The sequence below is a fragment of the Rhynchophorus ferrugineus genome, unplaced genomic scaffold (genome assembly GCF_030347505.1).
Source record: "Rhynchophorus ferrugineus isolate W39M unplaced genomic scaffold, kcgeb_rfMv2 rfM17, whole genome shotgun sequence".
In the NCBI taxonomy this organism is placed as follows: domain Eukaryota; kingdom Metazoa; phylum Arthropoda; class Insecta; order Coleoptera; family Curculionidae; genus Rhynchophorus; species Rhynchophorus ferrugineus.
This window is the reverse complement of record NW_027472596.1, coordinates 1891472-1918075: the sequence shown is the minus strand read 5'-3', so window position 1 is coordinate 1918075 and position 26604 is coordinate 1891472. Positions and strand designations below refer to the sequence as shown.

The following is a 26604-nucleotide window of genomic DNA, read 5'->3' as shown; positions in this document are numbered from 1 at the left end:
AAAGCAATGCCGTTAGCGTAAAACGCGACGTCGATGTGCTCTTTTCTCGGTAGATGAAATAAAGAGGCTCTGAAATGAAGAGGTTAAAAAAGATTAGGACCAGCGGGGAACCTTAGGGTACGCCAGCGTCGATTTGTTTTCGACTGGAAAGTGTTTTCCTGATCTTGACCTGGAAAGATCTGTCCGATAAATAGGACTTGATGTGAGTGGTTAGGCCTTCTGGGAGGTCTAACCGCACGCATTTTGAGATAAAACCATCGTGCCAGACCTTGTTGAAGGCTTTGGTTGGTTTGGTCTAGAGGGACAGCTCCAAGCTTTTTACGTTAGTTAAGAGTGTGATGAATGTGTGCGGCCAGACGGGTAGCCTGATGGACGGATGAGTGGTGAGCGTGAAAGCCGAATTTTTCATAAGGAATTAGGTTGTTGTCCTTTGCGAAAGAGTTGAGAGTGTAGAGTATTGCCCTTTCGGCAAGCTTGGTAATGGTACTGAGAAGGCTGATGGGTTTTTAGTCACATGGAGATGATTTTGCTCGTTTCTTGGGAATAACCGCTGTTTGTGCGTGTTTCCGATACGCCGGGAAATTTTGCAGCCTCATGATGGAGTTAATAATGTTTGCTAGTTCCGCGAGCTACTTATGCTGGAGGTTACTACTTATGCTAATTATACTTCTTTAACGGGGTTAATCGATATATCATCGAAACCTGGAGATTTTTTGGTTTGAAGTTTGACGATCATAGTCTGTAGAGACTTTGGAGACGCAAAATAGTTGAGAAGAAAAGCTGGGTTTACTGGTCTTTTGATGGAGTTGGATTCATTGATGACAGTGTCGTTGTCTTTAACGTTAGTGTTCTCTACCAGTGGGAGGCATTTCATATAAGCCTCGTAGGTCTATGCGAGGTGCTCGACTTTTCTTGGTCAGTGACTGCGAAATGTCCTATAACCGCAGACATCAGGGGGGGGGATAATATTATGTGTCTTACCCACGAGGCATTTGGAGACACGCCAGAAAGACATGAGTGGCCACACTCATCCAGTATTTGGTCCGCGAGAAATGAGTTCCATTTCATTGCTTGCCAGGTCGAGGCGGCCTTTCTTACTCGCTTGCTTGGTCTGTTCGGAGCGGGAAGGTTGTTTCTTCACCGTAGGAGTTCTGATGAAATTTCAACTGTGGCAGGTTCTACTAGTAACAGAATATTATGAGTTGGCTTGAGTTCGGATTTCTCGAGCTATTGTGGAGTGTTAACTTTCGGTATTGGATCGGATTCAAGAGAAAAGATTGGTTCTTTCATTCGGCATTTTTCCTGAATCTTGGGAGTGGAATTTGTGTGGTGGCGCAGTTTTCGAATTTGAAAAGGATCGGAGGATGATCTAGTTCGTCAAGGACTTGAATAAATAATAAGAATAATACAAGAATAAATAAATCAAGGACTCTTGCTTGCACCTTGAGAAACTGAACTGTGGTGATAGGTGGGTTCATCTGGCGGGTCAAGACCGTAGTTCACATCTGGACTTAGAGCTACGATGGCGTTACCCAAGGGATTCGCTCTGGAACACCCCCAGGTAGGGTGGTGGGCGTTGAAGTCGCCAGCAATTATTTTTAGAAATTTTCCTGCGACGTGTGATCGGTATTCGGTTTAGTTGAATGCAGAATATTTCCTATACAGGTATGTAATCACGAAGGTATGTTCTTGGAAATCGATTTTAATGGAAGTCGACGTATGACTTTTACAGATTAAAGACGCGTTCGGAGAGACGGTAAGTGAAACGAAACAATAGTGCAACATCTGCGTCACAAATGCGGCGTTAAAAAAAAGTGTAACAATAACAATCAAAAGACTGGTAAAAAAGTGAAAATGTGATAGGTCAGTACAGTAGAAAATAAATGTAAAATGGTATAAAATATTAAGGGTTGAAAATTTAACATCTGAACCACAGCAAGAACCACTGAAGGCAGCGTTGGATAATTTGAAAAATAAAAAAAGTATTATTTCAACAATACGTAAAAAATATGGTGAAGAACACTGCACAAAAAAAAAACAGAAAATGAGGCGTAAAATAGGCGTATCACATATTGCGGTTTTAAATCTAGAGAACAAAAATAAAACCCAGAACGAATAGACAACCTACAATGCCTGTATGAACGAAAAGACGGCGCGGGAGAGACTTGGAAATTGCATTAACCAATATGCAAAAGCAATTAAATGCCCTCCAGCTACAACTAAATAAACAAACCTTTGAGGGCAAGGACAAAACAACGAAAAACCACCAAGCCAATAAAAACAGTCCAATTTTTACATACGAAACAGACGAAGAAGAATTGCAGAAAGAAGTAGGCTGGATAACGATTAAAAATAAAAAAAGAAAACCAAATAATTCCACAGGATCTTCACCACAGCAAATAAAAATTAAACAAAATAAAGAAATTAGAATGCCGAGGCCACCCCCAATTATCATAAGTAATGTTACCGACTTTGACTTTGACTGAACGCCGAATGTCGTACAATATTGACGAAAATAATACATTGTTTAGAGTTGCTGAAACTACAATGGCGCTTTTATGAAGAAAAACAAAGCAGAGATATCAAAGTTATAGCAAGAGGGTTTCTATCAACAGCTAAAAGTGAAAAAATTATCGCAGGACTAAACCAAAATGGGCTTAAATGTTTAAATGCGACAAATATTTAAGAAAAAGAAAATACCAAAAATAACAAAGGAGACATTTTATTCCATAAGGATCCATTACCTCTATTTATATTCTAGGGGTCCAAATGAAAATCAAACCTCTAAAAAAATCGAACTTAATACGGCAATATAAAAGATGCCAATTTTATGGACACTCAGAAATTCTGCAGAAGAGAATCTAAACGTGTAAAATCTTCAGGTAAACATATCACCACAGAGTTTAGAAAACCCAAAGAAGCAAAGCCGAAATGTATAAACTGCAATGAAGCTCATCCGGCAAGTTATAGAGGATGTGTAGTTGCTAAAGCACTACAAGGGAGGAGAAATAGAGTAGCTCAAGTTAAAACTCAAGAAACAGTGAGTGGAAAAGAAACAATCTGAAAAATATAAAAACGTTAATGGTGAAATGACTTATGCCCAGAGTATAAGTCAAAATAACCAAAGAGACACAAAGGAAGATGATGCGACTAACAAGGAATTGCTACTTAAACTAATAGGACGCTCGACAGACAAGAAAAAAATGATCGAATATGTTTGCGAAGGGATTGAAAAACTAGAAATAAAAAACATTAGGCCTGTTGCCCCAAAAAACCGAAATGGCAAATAAAGATATCAGAATAACAATTTGGAATGCTAATGGAATCCATCAACATCACGCTACCATACAAGTATTCCTAGATATGCAGAAAATAGATATTTGCCTAATATCAGAAACCCATTTAACAAAAGAATCCTTCCAAGATACAATCAAAAATAGGAGAATTATTTAAATGTTTTGAGCAACCTGGGAGAAAAATTTATAATTGGAGATTATTTCAATGTAAAAAATACAAGATGGGGATCCAGAATGACAACAACTAAAGGCAATGAACTGTATAAAGCAGCTGCTGAACTAAGATGTAATTACATGTCAACTGGAAAACCAACTTATTGGCCGACTAAGAAGAGAAAACCCCAGACCTGTTAGATTTCTTCATAGTAAGAAACATAACATCCAATTATATAAAAGTCGAAGAAAATTTTGAGCTAAGTTCAGATCATACGCCAGTGATTCTGACGTTGAGCGCAAATATAATAAGAAAATAAAGAAATCCAACGTTAACAAACAAGAGAACAGACTAGGAAGGCCTTTCTGAAGAATTGAACAAACGAATTCAACTATATGTACCTCCCAAGACAACTCAACAATTAAATTTTGAAGCAGAAAAATTCGTGGTAGATATTCAAAAAGCTGCTTGTTATAATACTCCAGAGATTAAGAGTACAACTAAAGAAATTAATTACCCAAAGAAGTGAAAGAAATGGTAGATGAAAAACGTAAATTGCGAAAAAAATGGCAACAAATACCTGAAAATAAAAATAGTTTAAACAATATAACCCAAAGACTGAAAAGAGAAATACTGGAATTTAGAAACAAAACCATAAATGACTATCTAAGAAATTTAATAGATGATAATTAGTCACGTCGAAAGCATTAACCAAAGTTATTAAAACTGACATTAACTCCAGGAAATCACCAGACTACGATTTAATAACAGGAGAATTACTGCGAAAACTAACAAGAAAGGGAATTACAAAACTCACCAACATAATCAATACAGCATTTATATTAAAATATGTCCCACACGTTTGGAAGATGGCGGAAATTATAGTAATCCCAAAACCTAGGAAGTCAGCAAATGAAATAAAAGTCTATAGACCTATATCACTGCTGCCATAGAGAGAAAAAACCTAATACCAACACACCAGTTTGGGTTTATTAACAAGCGCTCAACAATTGACCAGCTTCACAGAATAACAGGAGTTATTGAAATAGCCTACGAAAGTAAAAAAGTATGCTCAGATATATTTTTAGATGTATATCAAGTCCTCGATAAGGTTTGGCATGAAGGTCTTGTTCATAAACTGTAGAAAACGCTACTAAAACAACACACCGAACAATTAAAATCATACATTACAACCAGAATGTTTAGTGTAAAACAAGAAGAATCTTCCTCTACAATAAAAAAAGCTAAAGCAGGTGTACCACAAGGAAGTGTACTGGGACCAATGCTTTATTTACTCTACACTTCTGATATACCATAAACGGAAAATATTACGATTGCTACATTTGCGGATGATACAATTACAACAGGCAAGTGACATATATAAATAATTGAACACAAGCTTGGAAAATAAGAATTAACAAAAGTAAATCTGTACATGTCCATTTTATTTATAAACAGACCGTACAAGCACCAATAACAATAAATAATACTATCATTCCATATAGCAACAACGCTAAATATCTCGGAATGAATCTCGAAAAACTTCGCTGGAAGGAATATATAAAGGAGGAAAGAAAAGAACTGGAATAGAAATATAGGAAAATGTACTGGTTAATTGGAAGAAAAACACAATTATCAGTATATAATATATTACTATTATATAAGCAAATACTAAAACCTATATGGACATACGGAGTTCAATTATGGGGATGTTCTGCAAAGAGTCAGTCAGTCAAGAAGTCAAGAGAATTTCAAGGGGGCATGAGGAAAGACTCCATACGACTTCTCATACGAATATTGAAATATTGCAACTATTGGATACCACTAGAACATGACAGACACTCAAAGGAATGAAACCATCTGATCTTGTATAGTCTTATGTAGTGAGGTGTATATATTTAAAAATTAACATGTATAAATATTATTTCACCAGAGACTGAGATAGGGCCGATGGGTCCTCCTAGTTATATATATCTAGATTTAAGTTATCATAAAGACAAATTGTAGGTTAGACGGAAACGAATAGTAACAATATATTAATTAAATAATAAAAAATTAATATTATCACAATACAAATTGATTTATAAAATGCTTAATGGTTTCTCGTTAGTCAATTCAATATATATATATATATATATATATATATATATATATATATATATATATATATATATATATTTATATATATATATATATATATATATATATTTATATATATATATATATATATATATATTTTTATTATTTAATTAATATATTGTTACTATTCGTTTCCGTCTAACCTAAATATTTATATATATATATATATATATATATATTTAACACTTTTTATTGTAATATCTAAATATAACATAGCTTATATGGAAGATGTACAATCATATACATACAATAAATATTTGGCAAAAAACATATGTCGTCAACATATATATTGTACTGTACTCTGTATTTAGCAGAGTTATATTTAACATGATATAAAATGTACCATATTCTATAGTTTATTAAATTTTGTACATTTAAAAGTATAAGTTTTGTGTTAAATCTGTTATAATACGTTTCAATATATTATTAGTACAATATATTGTCATTAAACATAAAACATTCTAAGAATTTTCCTTTGATATAATTGTAATGTAAATTTTACATAAATTTAAATAAAATGTATTTTTAAGCTTTATAATAATAAAATATTTTAAATTTCCCTAATTATGTCTATATGTTATATATGGGAGATACACTTCTAATTCTTCTGTGTTTTGTGTTCAAAATGTTATAATTACGGGTTATAAACCGGCAAACGTTTTAACGCTTTGTATTAATAAATTTGGAATCGCCGCGGTTTTTATTGATAATATTTTTTGCGCTGTATATTAGCTGTACTGTACATTAGTACGGATACGGTCACTAAAATATCTCAAAAAATAAAAAACAATATAACTCTAAATTCGCCAAAAAGAAACAGGTGAGACGAATCAAGATCAATCTTGGTGTTTCGGAGATCAAAAATTCGAAATGTATAAAACAGTAAGTAGTTTTTTCAATCGAAACATAATTTATTACAATTATTTTAGAGAAAATTGTTAGTCTGGAAAGTATCCACAGCTATTTGTTGGTTAATATAGGATTTTAGATTCGGATTTCGAGTTGGAAATGGTGTGATAGTGAAACTGATGGTAATGGAAATAACAAACATATTAGGATTTGATTTTGATGAATCTGGTCTAGACAAAAATAAGAATAGAAGAATGTGAACTGTGAAGAATGTTAAAGAAAACTAAAATGTTCACCATTAATAACTCATTTAGATTATATAAAAATAAGCAGAATAATGATTTGAAAGAGATATATGAATGAGTTGAAAGTAATAGATGAAGAAGCAGAAAATGGGGATAATGATGACCAATTGGTTATGATACCTTAGAACTAACTATATAATCAATATTAAATTGTTCAAATTCGATATGTTCGATGTTATGATTGTTCAAAGTTGTTTTTGTTCCAAGAGATAATTGTTTTTTAAGTATAAAATTTACTGTTATCTTTGTTTATCACATAATTGTGTAGATTTATTTGATTAAATTATTAATATAAGTCCTAAATTAATAAGTCCTAGCAAATTATAATAAGTCCTAAGTTTAAAAAAATTTATATGAACAATGTAATAATTTTGTTCTGATAATTTAAATGACTTTTGTAATTTTTGTTTACAATTTTAATTATGTTAAGTTATTTAGTACATTTAAATTGAAGGGGATTGTTAAATATATGACTTGTCTCGATACAACAGCCGGTATAGAAAAGAGGAAGGAAAGTTAATAGAGGGCGCTTTTACTTGTATTTAGTCGGTATAAATTTCCAGGGATTAAAATAAAGTTTCTCTTTTGATCCAAGGCAATAAATGGTGTATTAATTCCATTCTATCCCGTATCATGAGTGATACCTAAAACTAAAATGTTAAAATAAATTATATTTAATGGAATATTTGTTCAATAATTTATTTCTATTAAAATTTTGTAATATGTCAGAGCCTAAATGTACTAAAACACAGCAACATTGCGACGTTTCCCGTGTCACTTCTATTTTGAATTAACTATATATCGCTCATATGAGGTTAAGTGAGGGAAATCACATCTTTTGTTATTCACGTTTTTAATCCGTACAACTGTACTATACTTAAAATTCAATTAATACAATACTGCGACAATCTAGTGATATTTTCTTCGTATTGTAATTAATCCGTCCATATCTAAGCTTTAAATTGCTTTTGATGGCCCATCCACATATAATCCTTCCGACAAAACTTTCAACGCTCGTTATTTATAGATGGTGACCCTGCCCATACACCGCAAAGTGCGTTTTGTAAAGGTGTAAAATCAGAGCGAATTATTTTTCCTTCTTATATTACCATGGTAAAAAGATGCTGTTTGACCCGTCAAAATAAGCAACCGAATCAATTTACAAAATTAGATTTGTCTTGTTATTAGTCCATACTGTTGTCAAAAGTCTACAAAATCCTTTAAGATGTTAGTGATGATAATTAGCCACCAGCCACTACAGCGGACCTTAACTTCCCAACAGACATTTACTGAGCCGCAGGCTTTCCAGCAAGTGATCGCCCTTGCTCACCAACTTGCTCGTTTTTTCCCAAAAACGTTCGCTTAAGCGGCAACATTTACCTACGAGGCGCAGATGAAATGCCTCCCACCCGCAGGGAACACTAAAGCTAAAGACGGCCGCCAGGTTCGAAGTTACAATACATGAACGTTTACAGAAGCAGCTCGATTATGCGGCCAAGTGATTCAAATTCTGGAGGTTGCAAATCAACCCCTTGAAAACCCAGGCCATTATTTTCCATAAGAAGCGTTACGCACTGCGAGTCACGCAACTTAAGACACCGCAATATTTCCATAGCTGGACAACGTCACGTGTCTAGATCTCCATTTCGACCGACGGTTCGGTTGTCATTCCCAAATCCAGAAATGTTCGGGGATAGCAAACCTGCTATCTTGAAGAAAACAGTTTTATCAGCGTAAAACGCGACGTCAATGTGCTCTTTTCTCGGCAGATCCGAAATAAAGAGGTTAAATAAGGCTGGAGCCAGCGGGAACCTGTACCTCAAAGTTCCAAGCCAGCATCGATTTGTATATATATATATATATATATATATATATATATATATATATATATATATATATATATATATATATATATATACATATATATATATATATATATATATATATGTATATATATATATATATATATACATATATATATATATATATATATATATATATATATACATATATATATATATATATATATATATATATATATATATATATATATATATATTCATATATTATTAAACTTATATTTGAATCTCCATTTTTGTAATGCTTTTAAAATGCTAAAATGTTAAAGTAAAAGGCCTTCTTTTTAAGCAAAAAATGAATTAGTTAATTAATTTAATAGTTAAACAAATAAATGCAAAACGTTTAATCGGAGCAATACTTGACTTACAATACCATGCAGTGTTGCCAAATCTAAAGGCAAGAACTATATATTGTACTAAATACTAAAAATCGTATCTATTCTATTATTATTTTTTGTTTCAAAGCAAAATATAAAAGTTAATGTCAGAAAGTCTTATTAAATATATTATTTTTCTAAAATAAAATACACCCATAAAACAAATAGCCTAGCTGTAAATTTGGCAACATGGACTTTTGATGTTTCGTCTTGCGGCGAGTAGATACGAATATACGAATAGTTCTGAAAGTATACGAATCTTTGACAGATCATTGCAACAGATTTGTAGCAATAAACCAATATGCAAATTAAGACTATATCAAGAATATCCAATGCAAGATGCAGTTAATAAAAAAATATTTAATGATATTAATGATAATTTATTTAGAATTAAATTTCATAAACAATTTAGTTATTTTACAGTAAAGTGGTAGGTACGTTCAAGTTAAATTTACATTTTTTTTAAATTTTACATAAAACCAAAGATAATTTAACAATACCAGTGGTGACATTTTCTAATTATACTGACTATCCGAAATCAAAATCAAAACAGTGTAGACGGAACAGAACGTTTACATGAAATGCAATTTTTGCAAAATTTATATAAAAATGTGATATCGTCTACAGTAGAAACTCTTAAATTGTATTATAACGAATGATTAACTTATTCATACCCAAAGGTTACTGTTGTATAATGTCTGTTCTATATTATCTGAGTTTTTGTTTTTAGAGCAGCTAGATATTGAAAATCTTATTAGCAAATTTTCCAAGGTCAGTCCCATTTTTATAAGATATTTCGGTATTTTTTATCAAAAATGTTTATTTGGAAATCTGGTAGTGTAAATATGTTGAAGTACATGTTTTATAACTTTGACAATGTCCTTGTGCTACTGTATAATACAAATATTAATAATACTTTTTCTTGTAAGCTTACTGGATTTCTCAATTACGAAAAAAATCATATGAGCAATGACTGTGAATTATTCTGTACTCCTTTAATGATTACCTACGTTAAACCTTGACGATAAAATTATTGAAAAATAATAGTTCTCAAATCAAGTGATCCGTCAAAGAACTAACAAGAATAAAATCATAACGGAAAATTTAACTTATCAGTGTTTAGCACGACGCTGCAGAAGATACTCGGAGCGTCATTGTATTCTATGTAAGATCTATATTTAAGTTATCAATTTTTAACTTTGCATTAAAATCATTTTTATGAAATTAATTAGCTAATTTGCTTAAAATCCGTTCGGCCATTCTGCTAATATATTAAATTACATTTTATTGTTATAGGACTATTGAGACATCTAATAAATCAAAATAAAATTAATAAAAATACTATAATAAATGTTAATTATTAAATTAAAACGAATAAGAAAGAGAGATAAAGCAAGTTTTAATAAGCTTAATTTATTTCTAATGTAAGCATTTAAGCCAACGGTGATGTTGTTTCAGAGCTGCAACGATTACGTAATTTTTACTAAGCACATAACGTTCATTTGATAAAATAATTTTTATCGAGTATAGTCAAAACTAATTAATATACGTTGAAAACGTATCAAGTTAAATTTTTTTGCGGCCTCAGCCGACTCCTACGTTCGAATGCAAGCGTCCTTGGTCGCTCTTGAGAAATTCACATTGCTGTCAGTGATCGAGACATCATCAAACCACTGCAGCATAGATTCATTTTAATCCAAATTTAAGCAAAGCAAGACTCGGTAGATATGTGAATTAAAATTATTATATTTCCTTCTTTATTTCTTAAGGAAGTTCTGTTCAAACCACCGCGGAGTGCAGACGTACCTTTAAGAACGCTCTGTTGTTTAAAAAAAAATATATCTGATACTGTTGGTGTCATAAAAGTGTAAAACTTTCCCAATAGTTATACATCATCCGCTGCGAATACATTTTAGGAAAACGAATTACAGGAATATTTTGACTATTTTATTTAAGACTTTGTAGAAGCGAGTTATTTTTTAATAAATTTTTTAAAATTCATCTATAAAAAAGAAACACTTGTGGTTCGAGGAATTGAGAATTCCAGAATCGATCGTTAGAAAGGTTACGTTAACGCTAAAACATCGAAAATATTTTAAGTTTGTTACCTCTGCTCGTTTCGGATCTACAACCCTTGCAGATACTCAGCACCAAAAACAATTGCCATAATTGGCCACATGGTTGGCCTCCCTCCTCAAACTGCATTTGCCAGATGTGATAACTTAAAATGCCCAAGGGCTTTTCGAGCTCTATGAAGGTTCATTTATGCAGACGCGACCATCAGAGTAACTAAGTTTTTCAATTGCTCCATTTATATAATGTTACATGCTGCACAACCCGAGTTCTTCAAAATGGTGAGTTTTTCACAGGGTATTCCAGTTTTATTTTTATTTTAATTCTATTAATTTACTTATTTATTTACCTATTCGTTTATCCAATCATTTATCTATTAATTTATGTATTTATTTTACTATTCAATTATCTATTAATTTAACTATTTATCTATTCAATTATCTATTCAGTTATCAATTTATTCTGAACATTCTCCGCTATTTATTTAATTATTATAACTTATAATCACTATACAATATATACGTTCTACAACTTTTTTGCATTTCTTCGTCATCATACAACTGTCTATATTAACCTATTTCCTATAGCTATTTTTCATCAGCAGGTTCATTTATTTAAAATTTTAATTATTATGTAAGAAATACTTTTATTTTTTAGTAAATAAAATACAAATATTCAACAAAGCGTTATAATGTGTAAGAAAATATAGAACGGAATTATTGAGGAATTACCTAAAGGGCACCTGATTATTCATTCGCTAATCGAGGCGGGCGTGCTATCGAGACCAGGCGATGGGAATACTGAGATCATATTATGATATTTCACGGTAAAAAAATAGGTTTCGTGCAACCAGCAGCAAAATGAACATAAATGAATAAATTGAACTAAAATGTATCAAGGTAAATACTTTAAATTTGATTAGAATATAACGACTATTGTGTGATTCTAACTAAAATAATTTAAAAAATAGTTTATTTATATGTTTCTTTGTAATTCGAGATTTTGATTGTTTCTGATCAGTGATCGGTGGGTAATTGAAATATTACTACAAAAATATAAGATCTAAAAGGACTAGTGTTTTTCCTATTTCAGTTTTTGAGTATTTTACTTCCGTGTTTGTTAATATTGGAGAAGCAAGCCAGTCGTTCCGTTTTACCATTATCCCTCAAGTCGAAAAAAAACAAACAAAATTTTAAGCATCTGTTGTCAATATGGATTATTTATCAAAGTTAGGATACATTAAAATACTATCAGACGTTATAATTTTTTACATATTGCAAAATAATTTTTTATTTTTTTAATATAGAATTAAGAGGTTTCACAATTTCATCGAAATTTTAAACAAATCTATAATATTAAAAAAGACCTATAGGTATTATTTTAATTCATTTTCATTTTTTGGTATACGAAATCTACCATGCATTTCATTTTGTTAGTTGGTCAAGTATTTTCGGCGCTACCCAAATTGGAGAATTCCTTGGCGATATTCTATGATTCCCTAATCAAATAACTTTTGAATTTGATTTTTAACTTCTTGGTTTTAGGCATGACAGTACCCATAGATTTCGTAATTATAGGATTTTCTGAATTTGTTTTTATGTGATATTTTATTTTAAAACTTAAAGTCAGTTTCATCTTTATCCAAAACAATGTCGAAACATATATACGTACATATTCAATTTTATTTTGTAAATCAAATTTTACATATTTTGTTATAAATTTCTCTCCTTTCTCCGTTTATAAGTGATGAGAATTCAGAACCTGAAAAACATTCATTCCTTTAAGAAAATCTAAATGCAAAAAACCATCCAAAGAAGATTTTTGAAAACATATTAAAAAATTTATGCTGCGAGAGAGTGTAAAAGAGATTGTGTTTATTTCAAATATATTAAAATTTTCTTTAGTCAGTTCACAATAAAAAAAAATAATTCAAAATGAAGAAGCTCCCAAATCCACAAGTAATTTTAATAGCGACTGATTACTTATATGAAAGATTGTAATGTCGTCTGGGGATATTCGTTTACCACAAAGCTTTGGGGGTAGAAATTTGATATAACTCTATTGCAATTTCGTCATTTTTATCAATATTTTCTTCATTAAAAGAAGCGTTGGGACCAATTTTAATTTTAAAAGCTTAGTAACAATTTTCGGAATTTAGAATTGTATTGTAAGTTCTACATTTAGAATATTTAAGTTTTAAGCGACAAACATGTTAATTATACTAACTGCATTATCAAACTATAAAGTATAGCCAATTTGAGTTCGACTTATTAAATAATATTTGATATTATTTTAATAATTTGATGTATTATTCACTTTTATTTAATAATAGAATTTGATCAAATTTACAATCCACCTATTGTCCAACATTGCAGAAGTCTCTTGGTCAGAACAATGATTTAGTCAAAACAATCAATATATCAGATCTGGCAAAAGTCCAGAGGTTGATAACGCCAAATTGTTGTTATTGTGGGATATTTGTAATTATTTCTATATATATAGCGAACGACGCCTGATCTATCTGTCTGACGGAGCCGCATCTATGTTTCAAGATTACGCTCTGAATGGTTCCTTGTTTGTGGACCAGTGTAAGGGAAGTTAACACCGTCAGCACCTAGATATAAGTTTAATTTATAATCTTCTTTTGATGCTTTGATAATCGCCACAACGGAAACAATAAGTTCGGGTAGCATACAATATTGATTAGTTTGTAATTTATTGTTAAATTTATTTGGGTTATAATTTTATTGACTTTCCATAAATTATGAATTATGCGAATATACACCAGTTTCCTGCCACCTTCGTTACTCCGTGCAGAACTTTGTGTAGGAATAGTTTGGGTCGGAATTTTTAGTTTTCTCGGAGCAGGGCGTCAGCTGCGACCGGTAAAGTTTGCGGTATGAATTTCATCGCAGTTGCTGCACTTTGGGTATGCTTCTGAGATTTTGGTACTGATCCTGTCAGTTTTTTTGAAATAATTTTGGGGATGCCCGGCACATTTGATGCGGGGGGGCAATGCGAGCAGGAATGCACGAAAAGCTGACAGTTGAAGCACTGTACTGGCTGGTCGTTTCCCCTCTGGATCTCGACCTTCACTCTAATGACGCCGAGTTTGGTTATATAGATGATCTGTCGCTCTTCGCGAGAGACAACTACCTGAACAATTGGTAGTTCTATCCCAGATTTTAATTTCCGTCTTTACCCAAATTTGGATTGGAAACCTTGATCGAAGAGGACAATCCCGGATGACAGAAGGAATGGTAAGGATAATTAATTTCCTCGTGCAGGGTAGTGAGATTACCGTAATCGTCGCTTATGGCGACGAATTAGAAAATGCCCTCCATTCTGTTTCGGGTGATAATATAAATTAATTGTGACTTGGAGATTCTAATGAGCTCCATGAAGCTCTTGTTGTCACGGAGCACCTTACGTGAGATTTTTTCCATTTTTGAAGGAGTTTGATAAACAGTGTCCGAAATGTCTCGCCTATTTTTTCTGTGGAGGTCAGGGTTTGGTTAGTGACCTGGCTACTTCCCTGCGCAGGATGGGTTGGTCTGGTGGTGATTTGTTTCGGTAGTGGCTTGTTCTGCACCGGTATGGTGGAAAATTTAAGTAATCGAAGGATGTACGTTAGCCTTGGATTTCGATTGGGTGGATTGAATGGCCGGCTTGGATACCGGCTTGGGTTCTGATGTGGAAGCAGTTGCCTGTTTCGCCTTGTTGCCGGCCTTTTTCGGAAGCTAGCACGGAACTCCGTGTACATAGTTTGGTCCCATGATATGGGCCTTCACGTCGGTGGCTATTTTAACGGTGAAGACACGACCATGAAGGACTGAGGACTGTTAAGATCACATTCCTTAATACCTAAAAATAAAAAAAAACGAAATATAGTAATTTGCATATATATAAAAAAATTGGTGATTGTTGTTCAGTTTATACCAATCATTGACAGTGAATAAGCCTAGGGTTGTAAACTACATATCATAATGTACAAATAATACAAATAAATACCAAAATGTAACGCGTTTTAAAAATCCATACAGGTAATACATACCAATAGCAGCTTCATCATTATGTGGATCTTCGTATAACAATTCCATTCTGAATTTCTGAGCAGTTACTGGGGATGCTAAGTGAACGGAAATCATCTGAAGCAAGGTTTTACTAGCAGGTAACCATATCCGCATAAATAACCTTCAAAATTGTTTTCCAGCCTTATCCTTGTCTTCATATTTCAAGTTATTGCGCAGTTTGAAGAGACGTGCTTTATATTCTTCTTTCCTAAAATGAAATTTTAGTTACACCCAAGAACTACAAATATATAATGCATTCTCGATATCATAGCATGTCACCATAAGACATAAAGATAGAGGTAACATGAAAGCATTTAAATACCTATACTCATAATTTTCTTCTGATGAACTGCCAAAAATACCTTCATCTCCTAATACCTTCATAAAATTTATTTTGGAAACTATATAGTGGCCTAATTGTGCTGGAAGGATTAACATGTTTTTAAATAAAAAACACAATCATTGCTTGCATTTCATAATGCAGATAAAAATTTTGTAGACTGGATCCAAAATGTACATGCCGAACGGTGTTTTGTTATTATTATCCTTTTGTTTCGACCATTTCATTGTTTTTGGGTTGAAATAATTCTAACCCCATAGACTGTCCAATATTGGAAAGTTTGTTAAAATTTTTCTGCATCCAATTGCAATTCCAAAAGGGTATGATCCATTTTATTCATGAATAAGATTGCCTTAGTACGTTCGGCTATAACCTGATGTAAGACCGTTTCCGTTTGTAAACACACAACTGCAAATAATTCATTATTACAAAATTGTTCCGAACTTTATTCATAATTTATAGCGAATAAGCAGCATCAGTAGCACCAGTCGTTCACCAAAATCAGCCTAGGGCGGTTACAGATGACATCACGATTAATTTAAATATTAAAAAAAATCAAGATTCTTTCTACAATATTTTCTACTATAATTCGGAAGTTCATAATAAGTATTTTTTACCAAAGAAATATAGTTAGATATGCTATATTTATAATTTTATTTTTCTTTAGTAAAATTGAAACAAAGTGAAGTAACGCCAAAAATACAAACATAAATATTTAATTTATTAAACAAACAATTCATTAGGAATTTACATACCCAAAACACAATCTACTACAACAAGAGCACCATTAGTTAGACGAAGGGCATCAGTTACTTCAGAAGAGAAATCTATGTGCCCGGAGAAGTTAATCAAGTTAATCAAGAAAGCTTTCTCTTCTCTTTCACGATAATCAGGATTGGTAATGAAAAGATCCTCATCTTTGAGCTCAGCATATGTAGATAAGGCGGTAAAAACAGATTAGTTAGAATTTTTGTTAAAACAAATACCCAGCTATATTATAAAGAGAAAAAGCTTCAGAATGACATCGAAATTATCACATATGTTCAATAGTTAATAAATTTCATCATTCAATATTCCAAACGACTGCATATTCTTAATATGCCTACATTGACTTAATGGTGATATATCTTTCTTGTTCATCTTTTCTGGTATCTGTAAAACGTGCTTGTCCTACTTTGCCACCAGCAATAATACCAGCTTTTGATACTAAAGAGTATATTAAAGATGATTTTCCGTGATCTACGGAGGCTATAACGGATATATAACGGATTTTGTTAAGAGTTCTCAACATTTCGAAACAGTTTTTTTATCATTTAATTAATACATTGTTACTAATCGCTTCCGTCTAACCTACAATTTGTCTTTATGATAACTTAAATTTAGGTATATAACTAGGAGAATCCATGGGTCATATCTCAGTCTCTGGTGAAAAAATGTCTACACATGTCACTGTTGTATTTTTTAATATATGCACCTCACTACACAACACTACACAAGATGTGATGGTTTGATTCTTTTGAGTCTGTGTCATGTTCTGGTGGTATCCAAAAGCTGTAATATTTCAATATTCTCATGAGAATGGAGTCTTTCTTCATGCACCTTTGCAATTCTCTTGATTTCTTGACTGACTGTGGATATCTGAAGGTCTCGATGTAGGCAATTATTGTAGGTATTATTGTATCTAGGTGCACCCACAATACCTTTCAGGAATTTGTTCTGAAATTTTTTTATTTTATTTATGTTACTCTTTGCAGAACATCTCCATAATTGAACTCCGTATGTCCATTTAGGTTTCAATATTTGCATATATTATAGCAATTTATTATATACTGATAATTGTGATTTTCTTCCAATACTTCGACATCTATAATCACAGTATCATCAGCAAATATAGGCATCGTAATATTTTCCATTTGTAGTATATCACAAGTGTAAAATAGATAAAGCATTGGTCCCAGTACACTTCCTTGTGGTACGCCTTCTTTAGCTTCTTTTATTGTAAATTAAGCTTCTTCTTGTTTGAGTATAAACGTTCTGGTTGTAATGTATGATTTTAATAGTTCGGTGTGTTATTTTGGCAGCATTTTTTGTAGTTTATGAACAAGGTCTTCATGACAAACCTTATAGAAGGCATGTGTTGCATCTAAGAATATAGATGAGTTTGTTCTCTCTATGATCGGTTTTATAACAGGAGTTTTTTTTTAAATTTTAGATATTACTAGCAGCAGTGAAATAGGTATATAGGCGTTTATTTCGTTTGGTGACTTCCCATGTTTTGGAATTATTATAACTTCCGCCATCTTCCAAATGTCTGGGACATGTTTTAATCTAAATGCTGAATTGATCAAATTGGTGAGTTTTATAATTCCATTTCTTGGTAGCTTTTGCAGTAATTCTCCGGTTATTAAATCGTAGCCTGGTGATTTCCTAGAGTAAATGTCAGTTTTAATAACTTTGGTTAACTCTTTCGTCTTGACTAATTCAATCATCGAATTTTCAGCTTCTATGTTCGGCAATTTATGTTCAATATTAGTTTCGCTTCATCGTGTTGTTTCTTCATTATTTATAGTTTTGTTTTTAATTCCCAGTATTTCCCTTTTCAGTCTCTGGGTTATATTGTTTAAACTATTTTTATTTTCAGGTGTACTATTCTGTTGCCACTTTTTTCGTAATTTACGTTCTTTAGCTACCATTTCCTTCCCTTCTTTTGGATAATTAATTCTTTTAGTTATACTCTTATTTTCCTGAATATTATTTCAAGCAGCCTGTTGAATATCTACTACGAATTCAAAATTTAATTATTCAGTTGTCTTGAGGGGTACATTTAGTTGTATTCTTTTGTTCAATTCTTCAGCAAATCCCAGTCTGTTCTCTTGTTTGTTAACGTTTGGTTTCTTTCGTTTTTTATTATATTTCCGCTCAACGTCAGAATCACTGCCGTATGATCTGAATTTAATTTAAAATTTTCTTCGACTTTTATATAGTTGGATGTTATGTTTCTTACTATGAAGAAATCTAACAGGTTTGGGGTTTTCTCTTGATCAGTCGGCCAATAAGTTGGTTTTCCAGTTGACTTGTAACCACATATTAGTTCAGCAGATGCTTTATGCAGTTCATTGCCTTTAGTTATTGTCATTGTGGATCCCCATCTTGTATTTTTTCCATTGAAATCACCTCCAATTATAAATTTTTCCCTGAGGTTGCTTAGGACTAAGGAGTCTGTTAAAGATGATTTTTCGTGGTCTACATAAGCTATGACGGATATGTTACGGATGTTCCGTTTTTTGTCCATCATGGCACCAATTTTATCTACTGTTATGTTCACCTAAAACAAAAATAAATATTAAGAATTCTCAACATTTAGAAATATAAAACAAAATAATTTAACAACAGAAGAAAGCTCATGATAAATGAAAGTAACTCCAAATATTGTTTGTTTATTAAAATAAAGTTCAACCATCAGGTGCATGTTACGATTTAAAATGTACTTTTCTTGTAACTATTAAACGTGTCAATCTCATGTACATTCTAACGATATTTTAAATAAATGGAGTAATAAAAATAATATAATTAGCAATTTTGTAACAGAAATCTATTCAAAATATCTTATAGCTAAGTAATTCAGAAATATGTAAAAATTTTACACCACATAGTCTGCATTTCATACTGTTGTGTAAAGTTGAAATTCTAAACAGTTTTCCACTATAATATTAAAATTTTGCCAAATATTTTTTGATTCAAGTTTATACAAAGAATGTAATTATATATTTAATTATTTAAAGTAGTACTTAATATTTTGAATATTTGAAGATTTATTACTAAAGAATTACAAATAAAGGTATGCTAACTATGGCGCACTCTCGTATGTTCTTTTACGGGATAAAACGTTCCTGAAATTGCCCGATTACCTCGCTCAGAACGTCATTTCGCCTCTCCAAACTGTCATATGAAATATGAGTAGGAAAGAAACTTTGGTGGGTGGGGGATGGGAAGTGGTAGGATAGAATTAAAATCGTTGCATTTTGCTTTGTTCAGAGTAAGGGTATCGGCCACTGAGAGAAATCTCAATATATTGCAGAAAAGTGTCGATATTATTTTGCAATAGTAAACCCTCACAATTAAGAACCAATTTAATTATATATTAATTAAAATAATTAAAAGTTTTATAATGTGTAGGAAATATATTTAATTATATCGAAAATTGAGATCACATTGATATTTAAGATTAACTGAAATCTTTACTTGAGATTTTTATTGCTTAGGAAATAAAACTAACATTTCTGAGACGATTGAGTAATATTATTTTAATGAAACAACCATCAGTGCCACTTTTAAAAGCACTCGGTGAACTTACTGTGTGTGCTTACTGTTTTTCTCAATTAAAAAAATCATACGTGTAATAAGTCTGTTCTGTACTACTGTAACGATTACATTTAGCGTATGTTTTGATGATAAAATTATTAAAAGATATTAATTTTTAAATTACACAATGCGTTAAATAACTAACGATAATAAAATTTTAACGTAAAATTTAACTTATCTTTACTTAACACGACGGTGCAGAAGATATTTTTTGGCACGTATCTGTATTCTATGTAAGTCAGGCCATTCTGTTAATATATACAAATGTAGGTTATAAGATTATTGAAGTATATAATAAATCAAAATTAAAACAATTAAAACATCATAATAGATTTTAATTATGAAGTCAAAACTAATAGGAAATACAGATAAAGTTTTTATAAGATTTATTCGTTCCTACGTTGATGTTGTTTATATGCCGAATTATTTTATTACAAATAATTATAATTTTTACAAAGCACATAAAGTTCATTTAATAAAATGTTTTTTATCATATCATATCATATATTATCATGTATTAAGTTAAATCTGTTTGCGACCTCAGCCAACTCCTACGTTCGAATGCAAGCGTCCTTGACCGCCTTTGCAAAATACACAATGCTGCCAAAGATCGAGCCGTCATCCAATAACCATAGCGTAACCAATTTAACCAAAATCAAAGCAAAGCATGACAAGACTCGGTAGATATTTGAATTTAAATTATTATCTTTCCTTCTTAATTTCTTAAGCATATCAGCAGTAAACTGAAAACAGTCCAGGTCAAACTTTCCAACTGCTAATGTATTTTGTGGCATTCCAGTAGCGATGAGACGTAATTTCACATTACATGTTCTATGAAATTGCGAAAAGTTACAGATGTAAATTGTGCTGCTCTATCTGCTATATCTCTTCCTGGTGTATTGTATTCCTATTAGTATTTTGTAGAAAATTGTCTAACTGCAGTCTTGTTTATAATGAGACAATGCCAAAAGCATTTATAAAAATTAATCCGTTATGATCAGAACTTCAGTATACCGTTGCCAGTTGATCAAAGGACCCTCATAATTAATATCTCAACCATATTAACATGTTTTTCACTCTTCATGGAATTTTCTCACTATACACCACATACACATCAGCTGCTGCGAATACATTTTAGGAAAACGAAATAAAGGAACATTTTCACATTTTCAAAACCTGTTTTGTATTTCTTCGTCATCATACAACTAACTGTCTATACTAATATACTTCAAACCTATCATTTTCAGGCCAATACCTTTTCCACAAGAAGCGTTTTGCACCGAACATTTCGTGTCTTAAAATCGAGAACGCCGAAATGGCTTGGTCAAAAGAAGCCACTTATCTCGATCTTGTCTTCGATCGCAAGTTTAGGTGGAATTCCTACATTCAAAGGTCCCTCTATAAAGGTCAAGGTATTGTTAATTTGCTGTTCCCACTTATCAACCTGGTCAGCAGACTTCTTCTCTCAATAAAATCTCTCCTGTACAAGATTCTAGTTCGATCAGCCGTTCCATACGGCTCCAGTGTCCATCCAAAATACGTCTCATCTAGCCACGCGGAACGTCTTCAAGTCTATCAAAATAAAATTCTCAGGAGAATAATCAATTCCCCATGGTTGGCCGGGAACAATCGAATACATAGAGAAACAGACGTTCCCCAAGTTCACGATTTTATATCCGAGATATTTCTCCACTCTTCGTCTCTCGGACAATATATGTATCTGGCCGATATTTTAGGCCAATAACTCATTCGGCTCTTCGTCGCCTTAATCTTTCACAACCGTCACTTCCCCGTCATGCTCTAACTCCAAATTGTCTCAAACTTCTCCGGCGAGCGATTAACTCATGTACCGCAAGCTGCAAGCAAGTATAAGTTAGGGTTATTGGATCAGCTGATAGGGTAGGTAACACAGAGACAGTCTCCACATAACCAGTTCAACTCGCTTATTCGGCGGGTCTCCCCGATCAGGTATCCGTAAAAGGACTACCCTTCCTCGTTTCAGGTCAAAGAAAGACGATTTTTCGGACGTTTGTGGTTTGTAGGATGTTCCCGCACCACTGTCATCATTATAATGAAATGCTCAGTCTTGTTATCACACAACAGAGTAGGAATAGGGAATTTAGGGAGATTTTTTTTGTTTTATAGTAGAACAATTAGTATTTAGTTTTTATGATTCGGTTTTTTCGGCGACAACTATTTTCAGCATGAGGCTTTTTGCAACGATTGAGTACAAAGGGGTAACTTTACAATGATGACAAAACGGAAAAAAGATGGGTTTGTCGCTTTTTTACGTTTGCGTGCGTCGAATTTGTTTAAATTTCTTTCCTTTCTTGATTAATATTAACCTATCGTATGTTCCCAGACTTCTTTATTTGTATTGCCGCTTCAAAATAAAAAGACATAATCCGTATTCAGTAATACTTAATATAGTGCGTCCAAGTAGGTCATTGTGGTAAATCAATCAAGCCTAATTTTCCATAATCACTAAGAGATGGACATTATCTCCATTTCAGAGAGTTTTTGCATTAAAGGCAAGATTACTCGGAGATTAATCTTTAGTCTAATTGTTAGCAAACCCAACAATAAGGTCTATTACATTCTTTTCCTATACTATTATATATAGCTTGCCATTCAAGTAAAAACAATGTACCGGCTTTTGATAGATTGACTTGCCTTAACAATTATAATGCTATCACTTACCTCTAATTTGTAGTTTAGATTAATTGCATATCCAAAACATTCCCCATAAAATAGCTGCTATTATATGGATTAAATTTTGACAGCATGATTCACGGCACAGCTTGGGCACTAGAAGCATCAGATGAGGAAGTTTACCACGCACTACAGCATTTTTACGCTAATTCAGTTATTTCAAAGTTTCTATACATTCTAAATTTGCATTTTTGGAGGGGATCGTCCATCGACTATTTTATCACTGTCACTAGTTATGTCAATAAAGTAATTCTTATTTAACTCACTATTCATTACAATTTCAGCACAAATGTTCTAGTATTTCAAATGTTCATTATATTATAACCACACACATTTGACTGGATAAGAATCTCACTTCTGATGTTAGCAATTAAAATAAAGAGGATGTATTTGTTTAAATAAAAAACCTTTATTCGATAAAAAATACTAGTTTATTCGTCCGACAGGTAAGACAAGGCAATTTGTTTCGATCAACGAACTAACGGAGACTGTTCTGGAACCATTTGGTGGTGCGGTATGGGAACATATCGACAACGTGCGGTCGGCCTAACATCATTTTGCTTTCGAATGAAAAAATTTTAATAGCATTTTCATCCGCTAGAGTCACGACACCACCGAGTTAATTTGATTAATTTTTGGTATTCCTTTTCGTATTAATTTTTGTATTAGACATAAAGTCATTAATATAAAATGGGATTCAGTACACAAATACACAGAGCTACGGGATAACACATAGATATAAAATAAAAATATATAGATATTTTTAGGAAAGTAAAGAGGGGTCATAAGTATGTGGGATACCCCAACGATATGAACAACCACTAAAGTTACCAATGCAAGCGACAACAAATTAGTTGCCGATATGAAGGGTGCTAACATCAAAGGGGCCGCCATCATGAATGACGTTACAGCCAGGCTGTCAGCACAAGTGTAGCCAACCAACCGGTGGTCACCACGAAAGACATGGAACGTCTACAGCCAAGTCTCCATTACGACGAGAGTAGCAGTCACGACATGTATATTATTGTAGGCAGCCATCACAGGGGATACATGCAGTCAGACGAACAGAAAGTTTTTCCGTCAGCAGTATAGAATAATTCAAAAATTAAGGATTGAGACATTATCGTTTGATCAAAATATATAGAGAATGTTTAAGTCAAGTACGTAATACCACCGAACTTCTGTCCGAGCAAGACGTATATTATAAGGATCGAAAGAAAAAAAAAAGAAAACAGAAAATAAAGAAGCACTTAATGCACCAGGCCATTAAGAGAATTTAAAATGGTGTCTAGGAGTCGGACTTCACCGAAGTAATAAATTGCAGGTCACCCCCAAAAAGTATAAAAATTGACTTTAGAGAAGTTATATAATGCACAGAATGGAAAATATAAAATGGAACTATAAAGAAAAAATCATCAAGGTAAGACATTTTAAAAGATCAACTAGTTAATAGTATGTTTCCATTATAGAAAAACCAGAACAACAACCACCATATTCCAAGAGCAGGCCGGAGTGAAGTCTTGCGAGGTCAGAGTGGCCGAATGTTGGACACAAATAATTGATTGAAGACACCTATATGGTAAATGTGTCTTTATACATGATTGCATAAATAAATGTTTTGCTGCGTTGAAATATAAATATGTATAAACGCTACGAGGCATGCTCGAGTTAAAGCCACACGGGCAGGATGAAGATTCTGGCATCTTGATTAATTCTGTGATGTGGCCTTAACCGTCTTGTTTATAAAGTATAAATACATATCGGCTCAGCTGCATTCAGTATTTTAATTGCCTAATTACCTTCACCAAATCGGTTCTAAAAAATACTATAATGGATGCACATCGCCTGGAAAGTAATTCTTCAACTTTGTGTCATTTTTAATGGTCAAGCATTACAACAGTCATTTAAAAAATAACTAATTAATTTTACAATATATAACAAGAAATGTAATAGTTTACTCATGAATTAACGTTTGAAACTTAAATATTAGAAACGTTGATAACATGAATTCTTAATAAAAATAAATATTTAGCTATTGGATTTTACGATTTATATCAATGCTACAAATAAACAATTTTTATGCACTAATTGATTGTTTACGCGGAATTTATAAATAAAATCTAACTTTACCTCTCGAACAAGAATGGGACATAACTGCAGCATTCTTAGGTTAAAATAAATTAAGGAACTTATCTACATTTAAAATTTTTATTTCGATAATACATCCTGTTCTATTTTCACTTACTTTTCACTAATCCTAAATAAACCTAACAAGTTCACGGTAAGATTGAATGTACTACCTTACTTCAGATTACCACACCCCCATACCACTATCGGGAGGACCGTAAAAATGGGCAAAACTGTCCTTTCATGCTCACCTAAAAGGGAATGATTATAATAGCTGAATTATACGCCTTATACCAGACCAGGCTCTAGCATACGTGTATACCCAAATATATATTAAATTGCTCATTCTTTTTAAGTGCTACAGTGCTACAAAATTGCTGCCTTCAACCAAAGTACTGTCAACCCCTAGTGTCCAATTTCCTAATTCTCCTATAATTTTCCTATAATAATAAATAATAATTTATTTCGTGTGGACCCCCTCATGTTGTGATATTTGGGAATTAAAAAGCAGATGCAAAATGCAGTCTGCCGTCTACCCTCAACTCTCTAGCGAGAATCTGGCTCACGTCCTTTTTATTTGTACTATAGAAAAAAATGGTTTGTCATTGATGATGAGTTTACATTTTCTCCAAGTATTAAGAGATCTGGAAAACTTTCTTTAAGACCCTTTCTTTTACGTGTATCTTGAAAGACAACAAACTAAATTATTAGATATGTTAAAAAATAAAGTCATATATTAGAATAGTACTAGCTTTTGTAATAATTAAATAATTTGATAAATAATTATGTTTCCAGAAAAATAAGAATATTAGAATGGAAAATTCAATAATACTTGACATGGTTTATGGTATATTTTTTTCACATATTAAACTTGAAGAAATATCTGTAGAAATTATATTATAAATACAAAACATTATTAGGAACTTATTTTTCCACAAGCATGTTTACAAAAGCAAAAATCCTGGAAGCTAAAATACTTGAGGCCAAGAATAGAGAAGAATGTTACACCCACGATAGAAATACAAGCCAATTTCTTAAAAGTTCATATTTAAGATTTATTCTATGAATACGGTTTGACGTAAAAAACGCTTAAAATAAGCGAATTCGCTGCGCAATCTCCATGTTTTGTTCGGATTAAATATTGCAACAATAGTGATCAAGGCCCACTATTACGTCCATGCACGAACGATAACGCAGATTGAGCATATATATTAAATGACTTTTCAATGAATAACCCAAAAGGTATTCGTCAAGACCATAGAGAATGGTTGAAAAAATATTAGCCCAACAGTTTATGAGGTGTGAAGGGTAGTGATCAATGATTAAGCAGTGAGATGTGGTTTATATGTCTAAAGGAATTATGTAAAAAGTTAACAAATACATCTTAAACCAATTTAAATACCGAGCTTCTTTGTGCATAACTACCACAATAACTATACCAAACTCACCAGCCACAACAGAGTCTTTGATTTCATTCAATTACTGTACACCATTAGTACAGTCGACTAAGATGTTGAGACTAGTGCTGTCAGGAATGAAATATCAGTTCTAATGGTATGGCATCGTGTGGTAGGGGCATCGGTAACGTCGTAGTCGTATTTTTATCCTAGATACCTAGCACGACCTTTGAATTTCTCACTAGGATTTACTTCGTCCGTCATTAATGTCTTCGTATAATCGACCCGGAATAAGTTGGGTCTTCATGAACAATCTGTTGTGTTTGGTTGGCGATTTTGACGGGAAAATTTGGTCAGATGATTCGCTGATGCTTTCACGATAAAATACTATTGGGTCGGATTAATTAACCTGAATGATCATCCTCCAATGCCTTCAGACAGATTTTTAAGTGGAGCTCTCCGGCACCGGTTATGATTTATTCGCCAGATTTTTCAATGAAATATTATACCATAGGATCAGACATGGCCAAACGTTTCAAAC

At 32.4% G+C, this 26604-nt stretch overlaps 2 pseudogenes; both read right to left on the bottom strand.

Moving 5' to 3' along the window:
• Positions 1–13902: 13902 nt before the first annotated feature.
• Positions 13903–18934, bottom strand: LOC143205849 (translation elongation factor 2-like; annotated as a pseudogene).
• Positions 18935–24571: 5637 nt separating this feature from the next.
• LOC143205848 (translation elongation factor 2-like) overlaps positions 24572–26604 on the bottom strand; it is a 79202-nt pseudogene continuing 77169 nt past the window's right edge.